Raw genomic sequence first — 15,846 nt, 5'->3', positions numbered from 1 at the left:
GTGTGTGTGTGGGTGTTTCTCTCTCATCCCCTACTTCTTGGGCTCGCCCCCTCCTATGTAGGGCTTGACAAAGACTTTTTGGGACACACACAAAGCATCCAATTCCCCTAATGTTTGACCTTTGGACACAACCTTTGAATTTTGGAACCTTAGCATTTTGGAAGTCTTAATGGGCTGAACCTTAGGGTCTTTTGAGCCCATTGTTGCACATAGGTCTTCTGCAGATGGCTCCACCTTTGGATCCCTATTTTCCCTCCTTTCGATCCCTACTGTGGCCGGTCTACTAGCTTAACCAATATTCTAGCTTTTTCTCCCTTGGCACTTCCCCATATTAAATGATCAGTTTAACATGAGAAAATCTTTTAGGAGAATTAGATATTGATTATTATGACATTACCTCTCTCTTGAAATCATAGTCGTTCTTGACTATGGGGTAGAGAAGATAAAGCATACTCATAAGTCCTTTTCGTAGCGGGTAGAGGATCCTTATGTTACCCTACGACATCATTCCATAATGGATGACTAGTCCATTTGGCGCTTGAGAGCCTAAGCTGCTGCAAGCAGGTCTGCACATTAGTCCTATCAATCTTCCATAGTAGAGTGACAAGGTCTACTTGGTGTTCGGGAGACGTCGTCTCCACAAACTTGATCTAAGCATTCATACTACTTCATTTTTGTGCACAATAAAGAAAAAGAGAGTCTTATAAGACAAAAACTTTGTTCATTTTTAACATTTGTACATTTGCTTGCTCTAGGGAAGCATTGTAAGCATTGACAACGTCTAGGTTATCCTTTAATTGTATGACTTGCATCCATCTAGCATCTTCAAAGGGATAGTTCTTAAAGTTAATAAGATGTCGTCGGATAGTCTTACCGTCTCTTAGTACCTTGTCTTCATGTCGAAGAATGGACTCGGGCTACAACACCTCTTCTTGGTCCTCGATCTCCGGTGGGTCTTCAATAGTTGGTTCTTGAGGTGGCTCTCCTTTGTAAGGCTTTAATAGTCTCACATGGAAAGCATTGTGTATGAGCCAATGATTGGGCAACTTGAGTTAATAGGCCATCTCATTGATTGGCCTAAGAATCTGGAAGGGACCATAGTACCTTTTTGATAACTTAGCATAGTACGTTTGGTGTCCCGTAGGATTCTTGCCTATCGTGTGCCTTAATCGAGCCTTGGGAAATTTGAGTAAGACCCAATCATTTTCTTTAAAGGCTTGGGCTTTTCTGTGCTTGTCAGCAACAACCTTTTGCCTTTGTTGTGAGATAGAGATAATATCCTTAATCTTTTGGAAAGATTCTTGTAGGGCTATACTCATCTGCAACGAAGATCTTCCCATGTACCTTAAGTAGCAAGGGACTTTTTGATCTTCCCTCAATTACCTCAAAAGGTGCTTTTCCCATGGAAGTATGTACAGTGTTATTGTAGGCATACTCCACTAAGGGTAATTACTTCTCCCATTGGGATCTTTGATCTACTTCCGTTACATAGGCTTTTAGTAGATCGAGAATTGTTAGGCTAGCTATTTCACTTTGGCCATCTGTTTGCGGGTGATAGGCCGTTTAAAGTTGTTCCTAAATTCTCAAAGAGACCCTTCCAGAAATTATTGGTCATTCTAGGATCTCTATCCGACACTATGGACATTGGCAAGCCATGGTACTTGAAGATTTGTGAAATGAATAGGGTTGCCATTTGATGGCCTTTGATAGTCTTTTTGATAGGTATAAAATGAGCTTGTTTACTGAACCTGTCTACTATCGTCCATATTCCCGTATTCCCATGGATAGACTTAGGCAATCCAAAGATAAAATCCATGGATATGCTCTCCCATGGTGAATTAGGGATTGGCAAAGGTTGAAGCAATCCAAGTTGCTTCCGTCTATCAAACTTCGTCTTTTGGCATACCACACATTTAGAAACATACTCTTGTATGTTTGCTTTCATGGTAGGCCAATAGAAATATGTTTCAATCCCCTTTAGGGTAGACTGAATCCCTCTATGCCCTGCATAAGGAGGAGCATGAGATTCATACATTACTTTCTCACGTAGTGAGCTAGTAACACATAGTCTATTGCCATAGAGAAGATAACCATCTTGTAAAGTAAATGGTTCCTCTTTCTTCCCTAGTGCAAGGGCTGAATCACATCTCTAAAATCGGGATCAATAGCATACTCATCTATCATAGAAGATAGATCATTGTGAGTTGCTATGGAAACCACATTCACTCTCAGCCGTCTTGAGAGTGCATCGGCTACTTGATTAAGCTTGCCAGCAATGTGAGCAATATGAAAATGAAATTGTGAAAGGAAATTTGCCCACCTCATTTGTTTGTCGGAGAGCTTGGTCTACGTCATGAAGTACTTAAGACTTTGGTGATCCATTTGCAGAATGAAAGGAGTCCCCAAAATAGTGCTTCCATGAGTCTAAGACATGTAGAACTGCAAGAAGTTTCTTTTCATATATGCCTAGTGTTTGCTCAACAGGGTCGAGCCTTCGACTTTCATAGCCTATGGTGTGCCCTTCTTGAAGCAAAGCAGCTCCAAGGCAATCACCACAAGCATCACATTGGACCTCAAATGGCTTTGAGAGACCCGATAGTGTAAGCACAGGTTGAAAGATAAGCTTTTCAAAAGCATTGTTCTCCTTGGCAGACCATGTGTACCTAACGTTTTTCTTTGTTAGGTTATGTAATGGTCCTGCTATTAGTGAGAACTTTTCTATGAAGCGTCTAACGTTTTTCTTTGTTAGGTTATGTAATGGTCCTGCTATTAGTGAGAACTTTTCTATGAAGCGTCTATAGTATGCACACATACCTATAAAGCTTCTTAATTCATGAAGATTCCTTGGTTTAAGCCATCCTTTTATTACCTCTAACTTTGATTTGGATGCCATATTGAGAGATAATGTGACCTAAATACTGAATCTCTTGTAAGAAAAAATCACTTTCCTTTCGATTAACATAAAGTTTATTCTCTCTTAGAACTTGAAATATTACCTGGAGGTGTCGCTTGTGTTTGTCTAATGAATTAGAGTAGATGATGATATCATCAAAGAACACTCCAGTAAAGGTTCGGTGAGGCTTGAATAGCTTCTCCATCAAGCGGTTGAATGTGGATGGTGCATTGGTCAAGCCAAAAGGCATGACAATGTATTCGTAAAGACCAAACGTAGTGCGAAATGTGGTCTTTACAATGTCTTGATCAACTATCCTTATTTGATGATAGCCACTTTTTAGGTCAATCCTACTAAAGTAGGTGGACCCTTGTAGCTTATCAAATAGGTCTTCTACCCGTGGAACGGGAAACCTATTCTTGATAGTGATCCTATTTAGTGCTCTATAGTCGACACACATACGATATCTGCCTTCTTTCTTTTGCACTAGTATCACAGGAGAATAAAATGGAGATGAGCTAGGCCTAACCATGACCTTCTCAACTAACTCATGCACTTGCCGCATAATCTCCTCTTGTTGAGCTTGAAAAACTCTATAAGGAGGTTTGTTAGGCGGTTAACTTCCTGGAAGAAGTTAATTGCATGGTCATCATTGCCTCGTTTAGGAGGTAGCTCACAAGGGATGTCGTCAATAAAGACATCTTGAAACCCCTTCAGAAAATTGGATAACTCTAATTCCTTTTGATTGTGTATATTTTCTTTTGCTAAACATTAGGTTCATTTTGAGAATCTTTAACAAAAATCATGTACACGGAAATAGAGCTCTTTATTGACTTGTTGAAAGCTTGTGTATGTACAATGGGTATAGTGTTACCCATTTCCTTAGCATCTATATACATATCTCTTTCCCTAAACTTAAAGGAGATTCTCCTTTCAAGGAATTTAACATTCGCAGCCATGCGATCAAACCATGGTGCCCCTAGGATTACATCCTCATGCTTGAGAGGAGAGATAAAGAAGTCCTCTTTGTCCACATAGCTTTGGACATGGAGCCTTAATTTTTCCAATTAAGGGAGTGACTGAAGCTTCTTGCCCCTTGAAAACACCGTTTGCGGGCAGGACATCTCCCATCTCGTAGGCTTGTATGCCTAGCTTGGTGGCCAACTCTATAGATATAAAATTGTGAGTAGAACCAGGGTCAAAGAGAATAAAAGCATTATGCTCTCTTACCTTTCCCCAAACATGGCATAGAGGAGATCCTTTGTGGTGAATTTTCTCCTCTTGGATTTCGACCAAGGTAGCTTTAGGAGGTTCATGACGAGTGTTCTTTTGGGGACAAGCGCGGTACGCATGCCCGTGCTTGACGCACTTGAAACAGCGGTTATCCTTGTGATAACGCTCAAGCTCTTGAGGAGAGAGTTTATTTTTGCCTTTATAAACTCCCTTCTCTTTAGCTTTGTTGGAGTTGCCTTTAGGAGACTTTTGGACATTGTCCTTCCCCTTAAGCTCATTGGAACCCTTGTTTTTCGTGGGCTTAGAATTTCTTTTAGCCTCCGTTTGGAAATTGATTCGAGAGGCCACCATAGTATGGTGTATAACCGCCGATATGGTGCATGGCCTTTTGGGAGTTGACATACTCCGCCATTTCTTCAGTTAAACCCTCACAAAATTGTTGCTTTTGCTCTCCAAAATCCAACTTTTTGAAGACAGTGGCTTTGAGTTGTAGGTCCCAAAACTTGTCTATATATTTGTGAATGGATTCATAGGGAGAGAGCGTCAAGCTTCACCATTCGGTGAGTACTTTGTCTTTGGCATCAGTGGCCAAAAACTGCTTCATAACGGAAGCTCTTAAGCTTTCCATGTTTGTGGAGCTTCACCATTGGCCCGTAGGCTAGACCACCATTGCCTGGCGGACTTTTGAAAGTGCATAGCTACATGGCATAGCTTAGAGGACTCCGTGAAGCCCTCATCCAAACGCCGCATTGAATTGTTGGATAAAGGCCAAGACTTTGTCCTTAGCACCAAAAGTGCCATCGTAGGTAAGGAAAGAGATGCTCTTCCCTCCCTCTTTGAACTTCTTGAGCTTGGATGACCTCTTCCACGCAGCATAGGATTTCCTATGGCCTCTTCTTTTTGATGGTTCAAAGGTTGCACCATCACTTTCTTTAGAAGATGAACAATTTGAGGAAGATGGAGAAGAGGGTGACCTCTTTCTCGCCTTTTTCTTGCCTTGATCTTCGTTGTCTTCACCATCACTTTCATAAGAGGAAGAGGATGAAGAAGGTGGAGAAGTAGGTGTCCTATTTCTCACCTTTTTCTTCTCTTGCTTTTTGTCATCCCTCTTTGAAGTATGGTGTGGAGAAGTATGCGATGGTCTTCTCCGTTTTGGAGGAGATGGAGAGCGTTTAGCCCGCCGTCTTCGTGGACCATCTCCGCCGAGGTGGCAGGAGACTCACTTCTTTCTCGTTCCTTCGGTGGAGGCTCTTGAGTTCTCCTTTGAGAAGGAGATGCGTCATCAAGGAGAAAATTTTTGAGCCCTTCATAGGGATCCTCTTCTTCTTCCCGAATTGGAGAGAGACCTCTTTTGGAAGTCTCGCAAGGAGGCTTCCTAGGTGCTCTCTCGTCATGGTGGGGAGCTTGGATAATCCCATGAGCACGAAGCTACCGTTGCACTTCACTTTGGAGGGATGGATTTCCCATGGCTTGTTGAAGCCTAGAAACAAGATAGTTAACAAGCATCGGTGCATCATTAGTAGCTTGCTCATTAGCAAAATCAAAGTTATCAACATTAATTTCACTCTCTTTACTATTGTCAGCCATTTTAACAACTTTTAGGTGTAAACGTTTTAGGTGTACTTTGGCACTTCAAGCCCTAGTTGCTACTCCTCTTTACCCCTGTAGAAAAAGCACTCAAGCTATTGTACCCGTGGCTCGAATACCATTAATTGCAAGGAATAGAAGAGAGGGTTGTTCAACACCAAAACAACACTAGCTCTTGTCAAGCTTCTAATAGCTCAATAGTGGTTAAGCCATAGGCAAGCCCTGTAGGACTCCACTATTAAGACCATAGCTCTCGACGGTGATGCCCCGTTAACTGAAGAAAGGCAGGCGCACTGTAAGGCTGAAAATTTCTATTCTACTTACTAACATGCAATTAATAGTACCAACCATTTATAGCTAGCTTGAGGACCTCCGTTCTTGAGAAAGAAAGAGAAACCTTGTGCTCTGATACCAATGTAACATTTAATGGTCTAGTAACTTGTGTGTAGCGGAAAATAGCATGAACATAGTGAGCATTTCATTAGAATAGCTTCTTAATGAGAATAACAAGAGTGCTTGGGTGGAGAGAGCAACAAAAAGCATAACACCTAGATAGATAACATGAACAATACTTCAAAAGAGAGAGAAATTAAGCAATTGACAACATTTGAGGACCGGATTGCATGGAGCCGGTCCCCCCTCCAAAAGGCTTTGTATTATGGTTTCTCCCATCAAGAGAGACATTTTACAATACAATCCTTTGTGTTTCTTCAATACTAGCTAGTGCAATGAAGATGGAAACTTCATGCACTAAGAAAAACACTTATCAAACACAACATCAATTCCCTCACGGTCTCTGTTAGCGGGCCGCCGCGACGGACGTCTGCAGCATAGCTTTCTGGCACTAACATAATGTCAATACTCAGGGAAAGTGACTCGGATGGGGCACGGAGACTCTATGAGATCGTCAATCTCAAGAAGTGAACCTTAACAAGCAAACAAAACAACTCTACAAGCAAATCAACACTCAATAATCAAGGAAATCTGCCTATGTCCTTTCTCACAGCTCTAGGTCATCACGCCATTTCGGCACTCGAACGGACTCGAAATGCAACGAAACTTTAGGAGGAGGTCTAGGACACCTAGGGGCACAATCCTAGTAAGTTTGGTCACAATCCAACAAGATACCAAAATCACAATCCATCATGAAAAAGGTCCTAAAAACTGCAACGGAACATGCCAGAAATGTCATCCTATGGTCTAAGGACACTCTCATATGGTCAAAACGACTATAAACAACAATTTAAGCACTCAAATTTGCAATTACAGCTCACATACGTGCAATCATGAACCACAGCAAAACTGACAATGCTTACACTAGAATGAAAGAGCAACCAAAGAGGAACACAATGCAAGTTTCGGAATTGAAAACATATTAACAAATCATGAGTTGCGTCGATGACAAGTTTGGAGCAGCTCGTAGCTTGAGCGTACGTTTTTTGAGCTCCTTTCTTCTTCTCAAGATAAGCCTCCTTTCACATTAAGGTTATTGACCTTTACAGACATTGCTATGCTAGAGAGAGAGAGAGAGAGAGAGAGAGAGAGAGAGAGAGAGAGAGAGAGAGAGAGAGAGAGAGAGAGAGAGAGAGAGAGAGAGAAATTTCAAGTGTTGTGCAGCATAAGGGAACCCTATGTTGACATGATAAGACATTAAACTTGCATTGTGAGAGAGCAGACATTGCTATGCTAGAGAGAGAGAGAGAGAGAAATTTCAAGTGTTGTGTAGCATAAGGGAACCCTATGTTGACATGATAAGACATTAAACTTGCATTGTGACAGAGCAGACATTGCTATGCTAGAGAGAGAGAGAGACAGAGAGAGAGAGAGAGAGAGAGAGAGAGAGAGATCTCCACGATGAAGAGGAAGCAGAAGAAGTTGCGGCATAAGATTTCATGACGTTCAAGCGCCACAACGGTGGACACAACAAGCATGGAAGAGGCCACACCAACCCCATCAGGTGTTCCAGCTGTGGGCAATGTGTACCTAAGGACAAGGCTGTCAAGCGGTTTCTTGCAAGGAACATTGTTGAACAAGTTGCTGTGTGAGATGTGCAAGATGCTTTTGTTTATGATGGGTATGCACTTTACAAGATTTATGCCATATGCAGTACTGCGTTTCATGCACCATTCACTCTCATGTTGTCTGTGTCAGATCTCGCACAAGAAGAAGAGTTCGGGAGCCATCAGAGAGGTTTAGACACAAGGAGGATATGCATAACCATAATCAACATACCAATGTTTCTATTGTTACGAAGTGAAGAGGTGTCTAATTAGTGCATAAGCCAGGAGAGGAAGAAGGCTCATGAATTTTGACTTCTATCGTAAAACTCTTAGAAGACGCATGCTACGAGGATTGCCATTGTAGTTGAAGCCATCAATAAGATGGACGTTGAGGGACTTTTGAGTCTTTTATACGGGCTTGTATCTGATGTTTTTTTAATGTCTTTCTAAAGTTTTTTCAGAGAGAGAGAGAGAGAGAGAGAGAGAGAGAGAGAGAGAGAGAGAGAGAGAGAGAGAGAGTGTGAGTGAACAAGAGACAGACACTGAAAATTCACTAAACTCGGCCGTTGAGAGTGAGTGACCAGTGCTCGAAAAAAACATTTTTTCAGAAACTTGTTAAACCTATATGTTAAAAACATAGAGGTGAACTGACTAAATCGGAAGGTTTTTTAACTAATTTACACTAATTTTTTTCAAATCTTGGAGGTTTTCTCACCTTCAACTACAAAATTTAGAGGTAAATCTCAAAATTTGTAGGTGCACTAAACCTAGGTTTTTTCGAGCATTGTGAGTGACTTATAGAGGTGGTGCTCAGAGAGAGAGAGAGAGAGAGAGAGAGAGAGAGAGAGAGAGAGAGAGAGAGAGAGAGAGAGAGAGAGAGTAATTGACTAGATTGGTTGAGAGCATGCACACCCCTTCCATGCAGAGCTCGTTGCCCAGTGACAGAGTCAGGCTCGCTTTTGTGGAACTCTAGAAGAAGGTGGAGGTAGGGATTGCTAAACAAGGGTATCGGCGCATCAAATTCATTTTTGACGTGCGACCAGAAAGGCTGGTTTTTGAGAAAAGATTCCTCGACTGTGATCCCTCAACTGTGGAAGACGAACCTCATTATCTCTCTCTCTCTCTCACACACACACACACACACACACACACACACACACACACATACCCAAACTCTTCATCTTTGTTCTCATTGAAAGATGGGGCCGAGGTGATTGTGAAGGCATTGCATAAGAGGTGATTGCCAAGTTGTTGCATGCAAGTGGTGATTATCGTTCATGTCGATAGTACCTTATGATCTTTATCACCTCTCCCGCCCTTGGCCACAAAGTCCTCGTGGTTGGGGCCTCCTCTTTTGCAACTAACCATGAAAACTCTAAAAGAGTCCATAGTCCATGAAAACCATTCTTTTCAAGTATGTGATGTGAAGGATATTTTCCTTTTCCTCTTTGTTTCTCAAGTGTCATGATTATAAGCTGAAAGATCTTTTTTGCGAGCTAGACAAAATGGAGTCACTCACCCAAAAAAAATTATCTCCAACTTCAATAAGGTACAATCTAGCACCAAAAATTGCAAATACACATTATTCATATTGGCTCCAACCTACCAATACGATCTATCAAATCTACTTCTTCTATAACTCTCCTAGAAGCAATTACCATAATATTATGTATTGAGAAACCCTCCTCCCCCCTCCACAACATTGCATGGGCGCACACACACACACTTCTACTTGTCCAAGCATCTACTATGGCTTAAATATGATGACCACGAGCTGTGATTCAGAGGAGGGAGCATAACCTTGGATAATCAAGGAGTTAATATAGGGTGGATGATTAAAGTTTCCATAGGAATGCTCTAGACATTTAGAGACAATGATAGATAGATTGTAATATGTAATCTGAAGCTAAATGTTTCACTTATGATTTAAGTTTTATGTATCTTGTGGGGTTTTGCTCGTTTTTATGATTGCTCAGAAAGGTTTGGTTTGAGTTTGAAATTCATCATCCTACAGTCAGCCATAGCTAGGCACATAACCATTTATGGACGACAATGTGGCTACAAGATTGTTCTTATGTTTGACGAAAGCATATATGCACTTTCTATATCTTTTGTGATACAACGTTATGAAATAATAATGCATTGAATTTGCATCCATTAACTCTAATGGGAGAGCAAGTGAAGATAAAGGTTACTGAACTTACTAGTGGTGAATAAATCTTCCTTCTCAAACATGGTCAATGTCAATTCTAGAAGGTTCGCATTGCGATTGAAAGCACACAAGGCATTGGAATGAAGGACACACTAGTAATAGTCTGATGGTCCCTCCAGAGTAGTTGGTATACTACATGCAATGCCTTCATAAAGCAGCCTACACATGGCACTTAAGCAAGCAAAGGATATCATTCAAGTTCAAGAGCTACCTATGCATTATGATGGACATGTGGCATTTGAGTTACCATCTTTTGATCTATTTGTGCACGAACTTATGAAAATTGAAACATGTGAATTTACCATGAAGAATAAGTTTGCACAAATAGAGTTTTGGAATATGCTTAACAAGATGGTTCCGAGCAGGGATATGACTGTGTATCAATGTGTGTGTGAACACATTAAAGGAAGAGTATGGCTCTTTTGTTTGAGAATATTTTAATGTGTGTGAACACATTGAAGGAAGAGTATGTCTCTTTTGTTTGAGACTATTTGAGATGCAACATGATTACTTTGCTACACTATACTCTATAGAGTGACTATTGAGATCTTGATCTAACCTTTTTCATTGCTCATGATCGCTCGGTTTCTTGTCTGCTCGGAAGTACTCTCTCGAGGATTGGGATTCCTCGTCAAAATTCATTATGGCAAAGGTATGCTCATACGCGATGCCACACGAGAATACAATGATTTGTTCTAATATTCCAATCGATTTCTCCGTGTATCCATCCACTAATTGCAGTTTCATTCGAGTTTTCCTAAGAGCAGGCTTTTCCCATTTTTTCCATATCTCTTTGGTTGCAATGGCAATTCGTGCCCCACCATCTAATATAGCAACCGTCTTTACTCCTTTGTACTCAAGTGGTAAGGTGGTGTTTCCTTCCTCTCCTTCACAGTAGTCACCCACATTATTTACTGGTACTGGCTTTGTCTGTGGTTTCTTAGGCAAGGTATCATCCATGTTTTCATATGCAAGTTGGTCATGTGAAGGGATTTTCAGCCCCATGTTTTCTAGGTGTTTGCCCATTTGGCCCCATAGATGTGGTCTAATTTTTAGTAGTTCTGAGGGGTAAAGTGTGCATTGTATAGGAGAAGACATCAATTCATGCAAGCTCTTGGTATCCATCATTTTTGGTGTGGCTTTCCACCGAGAAGGTACCATTTTAACCTCGGATTTTGTCTTGTGTTCTCCTATGAAAGATGGCAAAGTATTTAGAGAGCGTGGTTTACTCTCTTCAGATGTGACAGACCCAACATCCCCATATAGAGATCTTATATCCCCCGGGAAAAATTCGTGATCCATGTTTATCTCAAGAATAGGTGCTGAATGTAAGGTAGCACTACCATCTTTTCGGTTTCTGATTGATTCCCACAAGGATTGTGGCCACGGTTCTTCTACCTCCAGAATAGACATCATTGCTTGTGAGCCCACCCCATCTGTGGTATTGGCTACTTCCCTTGTATCTAAAGGTGCCTCAACTCCTGGCTCTTTCTGGTCTCTGTTTACAATACCCTGGCTCTCCAATTCTTGGACTTTATCGCGGATTAGCACCTCCATTTTTGGAGCATCTGGAACATGTGGTTCCATAAGAGCTTGGGTCTTTTGGATGAGCTCCTTGCACATTTGCAACCTCTTCTTTTCATACTTTGGATGAGGATACGTCAGCCATCTATCCTCCTGGGTTTGGTTGGGTTTTAGCCTAGCTTCATAGGCCTTCAAAATTGTATCTAAAGGTTCAAAGACTTTTTCCACTAAGACTGAACCTCCCAAGTTAGTCTTTGACTCTTTAGGTCCCTTTGCGTTTTTGTTTCTTTCTTGCTCTTGGCTAAGCTGCTCTCTTATTTGATTCAGTTCATTTTCCAAAGCCGCTTTCTCCTTCAGCCTCTTCAATTTCATTTTGTCTCGTCTGCCTTTCCATGATCTTCTTCCGAAGGTTCTCACCGATTTGTTCTCAAATTCTGTTTGAACAGGCAATATGGCTTTTTCAGCTGGTTTGTTTTCGGCAGCTTCTTGAGCTTGAGCTCGAGTCATCTCATTTAAAGGAATGGCTGGTTCTACTCGGATCCGCTTGAAGAAGGCATCACGCCTACAACATTCATTGTTGCTTTCCCTTTGTAGTCTGGATTTTTAGCACAGTGTTGGCGTAGATGGTCTATACCACAACGTTCATAGAATACAAATAATTCTATATTTGTGGACCCTTGTTTGGACAAATTCGCATCCATGGAGTACCCTTGTTTGAGTGTATTCGCATCCATGGAGTGCTCGTTTCTCATGGGTTGTGGCATATGCATTGGTTGAGCGTAGTTGACTATCACTCTCCCATCATTCAAAAGTGGTGCTTGTTGCCCTACCACACATTGTGGCTTTGGTTGAGTGTTACACCATGGAGTGGGATGATCCCCTCCGCAAGTATTGCATATCCTCAATTGAGTACGTCGTACATTTAGGTTTTCCTTGTAGCCTTGGTTTATTCTTCTAATCACCCCCTCGACCACTTGATCAATGATTGGTTCCAAAGGAGTTTGAACATCTTGCTTTGTGGTCGGTTCACTCTTTGGAGAAGAGGTACTACTAGTCGTGTTGTCTGTATCTTCAGTCACCTCTCCGTAGGCCTTGCAATTGTCAACTAGATATAGAACTTCTCTAGTGACTTGGTTTAACGTTGTGCATCCTTTCAAATGTAGGTCCTTTTTGAGAGTTTCATTCCTCAAGCCCTCTATGAAGAGAACTGACAATCTCTCATCTTGTGGTAACTCTCTCACAGGACATCTATCAATGTATTGTTTGAAGCGAAGCAAAACTTCCTTCACTCTTTTATTCACTTTTTGTTTGAAAGCGTACATTTGGGACACTGTGTTATGTTTGATTCCCCTTTTTTAGAATTCCTCTACAAACTCTTGTAAGAGTTGTGCTATGTTTGAAAAATCATCTCTATTTAGTGGTTGGAACCAAGTCAAGGCTGTTCCTTCCAATGTTAACCCAAATCCCTTATACTGAGTATGGAAATCCGCAATCTGTTCAGCTCTCAAAACTTGTTTGAAGAGTGAGACATGAGCATATGGGTCCTTCGACCCATTGTATTTTCTCTTCACACATTGAGCCACTTGATATGGTCTTAATTGTTGTGGTTCAGTCACCAGTCTAACCAATTCGTGGTCTCTTGAAAAAATGTCTCTCACTCTCTCCTCTCGTCTTGGAGAGAATCCTAGTGGAATCCTCTCTGATGTGTATTGTGGCATTGTTATTGGATGAAAGCAAGTAGAGATCGGAGTACCCTTGTATGTATATCTCTCGAGGTCAATGGGATCAACAAGTTTATAATCACGTTCATACTTATCTACCATCAAAACTTGCACTCTGTGGTCATCTGTATATGTGAATGCATAGAGGTTCTTATGGGTGGTCAACTCTCTAGCATAGGGCTCTACACACTTGTAGAAGATATGTGGATCCTCGTTTGTGAATCTATACAAGCCCTCATAAGTGTAATCTGTAAGCACTCTCATGGATTCATTGGCTTTGATGAATCTCACGTTCGGTTTGTTGATCAGAGGATGCCCCTCCTCTATGTATTCTCTCAATCCCTCTGTTGAAGGCATTGCAATGTTTCTTGTGTTGTTCATGTCTCCGAGTGGAGTAGAGAACCCTGGTGGTGGATGATTTGTCATGGTCAAGACTCACTCAAATTTCTCAAGATAGTACTTGACAAGCCCAACTTGGCTTACTGCAACTTATCCCTTTTTGCCCCTGGTAAGGTCTCTCAAAAGTCAAGAATTTGTGACTCTTTTGGTCTTTGAAAACTAGTTTTGGGTACCCTAAAAGTTTGGATTTAGGAAACCTAGCAAGCTTTCTTCCTAGCTATACTTGACTCAATTTGGAGTTGTCTATCAAAGTTAGAGCAATTTTAGTGAACTGCACTTGAAACAGGACTCAAAACAGTCTTAGGACCAGAACACGCGAACTTTGGCTTGTATCTTGGCCTCCCGAAGGTATTTTTAGCTCAAAATTGAGATTTGGGATGTTCTCAAGTATGTTTACAAGATCACCAAGTCAGATACCCCCACTATGCTGAGAGGTACATGGATTGCAATCCATGTTCCCTGTCAGATTTTTTTCTCCAAATTTTTATTGTGTGTAGACAAGGTCATGTGCAAGCTATATACCAATTTTCATCAAATTCTGAGGTTGAGGTACATGGATCGCGATCCATGTTCAACCACATCTGGACTTGTCCTCTTAGGAGTTTGTTCCTGATTATGTCCACAAGCTAAATCTCAAATCTTTTTGGATTTGGACTTGTTTTGACAGGTCAAATGGCCAGTACTAGGTTTGTACTATAGTTTTCTGTTTGTCACCTGTTTTTCTCGCTTTTGACCCAAATTTGCTCAAATTTTTCCAAAATTGAACTTAGGGATATGTTTCTTTGTGTATGCACTACTGATGTGGAAAGTTTCAACTCAAGCTGTCATTATGGGTACATGGATCGTGATCCATGTTTGGAGCCCAAATTAACTTTTCTTGGTACCATTAGAATCAGCATGACTAGTAGGTCCTACGATATCAAAAATTTTGAAAATGGACCTCTGGATTGAAAGTTAGGTCAGTTTTGGCACTTACACAGAGTACTTGGCAGTTCTGGACTTTTGGTATCCAAATTCACTTTTGAAAAGACCACTAGATTCCTTGTGATGTCCTCTAGCTATAGTGCAAGTTTGGTATCACATTGTGACAAAGGAACATGGATCGCGATCCATGTACCTATGTGTCAGATTGCACTAAAACTTGGCACACAGATTGTACTTGGTCTCTTGATTCCTGCTATATGGTTTTTGTATGATTTGGACTTGTTTAGGTTAGGCAAAAGTCAATTCACAGGTCTGTTTTACATATTCACCTTGAACAGTATATGGAACTTTTAATGACTTTTTTGGACTTTTTTGACAAAACTCCTTTGGAGACTTTTGTTCACAATGGTCTTTGCCACAGGCTTGAAAAGATTTTTTTCCAAAAATTTCTCAAGGGTACACGGATCGTGATCCATGTTCCACCACTTTTGGATCTGAATTTTTGGTGTGCTGATAGCTTATGATGTTTGTAGACTGCTCACCAAGAATTTTTGAATTTGGATCAATTTTGCCCAACCAAAATTGACTTCTACAGTTTGCTGTGATAGTTTTGACAATGTTCTATTTTTTTGGTACTTTTGACCACTTTTTATAACTTTTTTGCATATGGTTCTTTTGGGAAAGTTGTTCCAAATGGTACCAACTACCTACTGCTCAAATCTCAGCCAAAAAAAAATTAATTTTTTTTCATGAGGTACATGGATTGCGATCCATGTCTAGAAGCCAAACTGACATTTCTTGGTACCATCACAATCAACATGTTTACTAGATGCTATGGTATCAAAAGATTTGTATTTGGACTAGTTTTTGTCATTCAAAAGCAAGTTTTTATGTCTGTCCTGCGGTTTTGGACTAGTTTCTGTATTTGGCTATTTTGACCAACTTTTTTCAATTTTTTGACATGGTGCTTTTTGGAAAAGTTATTCCAAATGATATCAAGGATGTACTTGTCAAATATCAACCCAGAATGTCAAAAAGGTACATGGATCGTGATCCATGTTTGACAACATTTTTTCATGATTTTTGTTATGTTAGTTCTTTATGCCCTGTAGAAGTCAAATCTCACCCCTTTTTAAATTTGGATCCCAATATCTCAAGATTTGCCCAATTTTGTGTCTGAAATGTAGCCTATTTTGTTGATTTTGCCCTAACAACCAATTCTGATGTGATTTTTGAGTTTTTCTTTCAAGCAAACTTGATCAAAGCAATTTCTCAATGATGTACACTGTAACTGGTCACTTTTCACCAAAAATGGTTTTTTGGGGTACATGGATCGCGATACTGGCCAAAACT

The sequence above is a fragment of the Adiantum capillus-veneris genome, chromosome 17, assembly GCF_014529385.1.
Source record: "Adiantum capillus-veneris isolate H3 chromosome 17, ASM1452938v2, whole genome shotgun sequence".
In the NCBI taxonomy this organism is placed as follows: domain Eukaryota; kingdom Viridiplantae; phylum Streptophyta; class Polypodiopsida; order Polypodiales; family Pteridaceae; genus Adiantum; species Adiantum capillus-veneris.
This window is presented reverse-complemented; position numbering follows the sequence as displayed.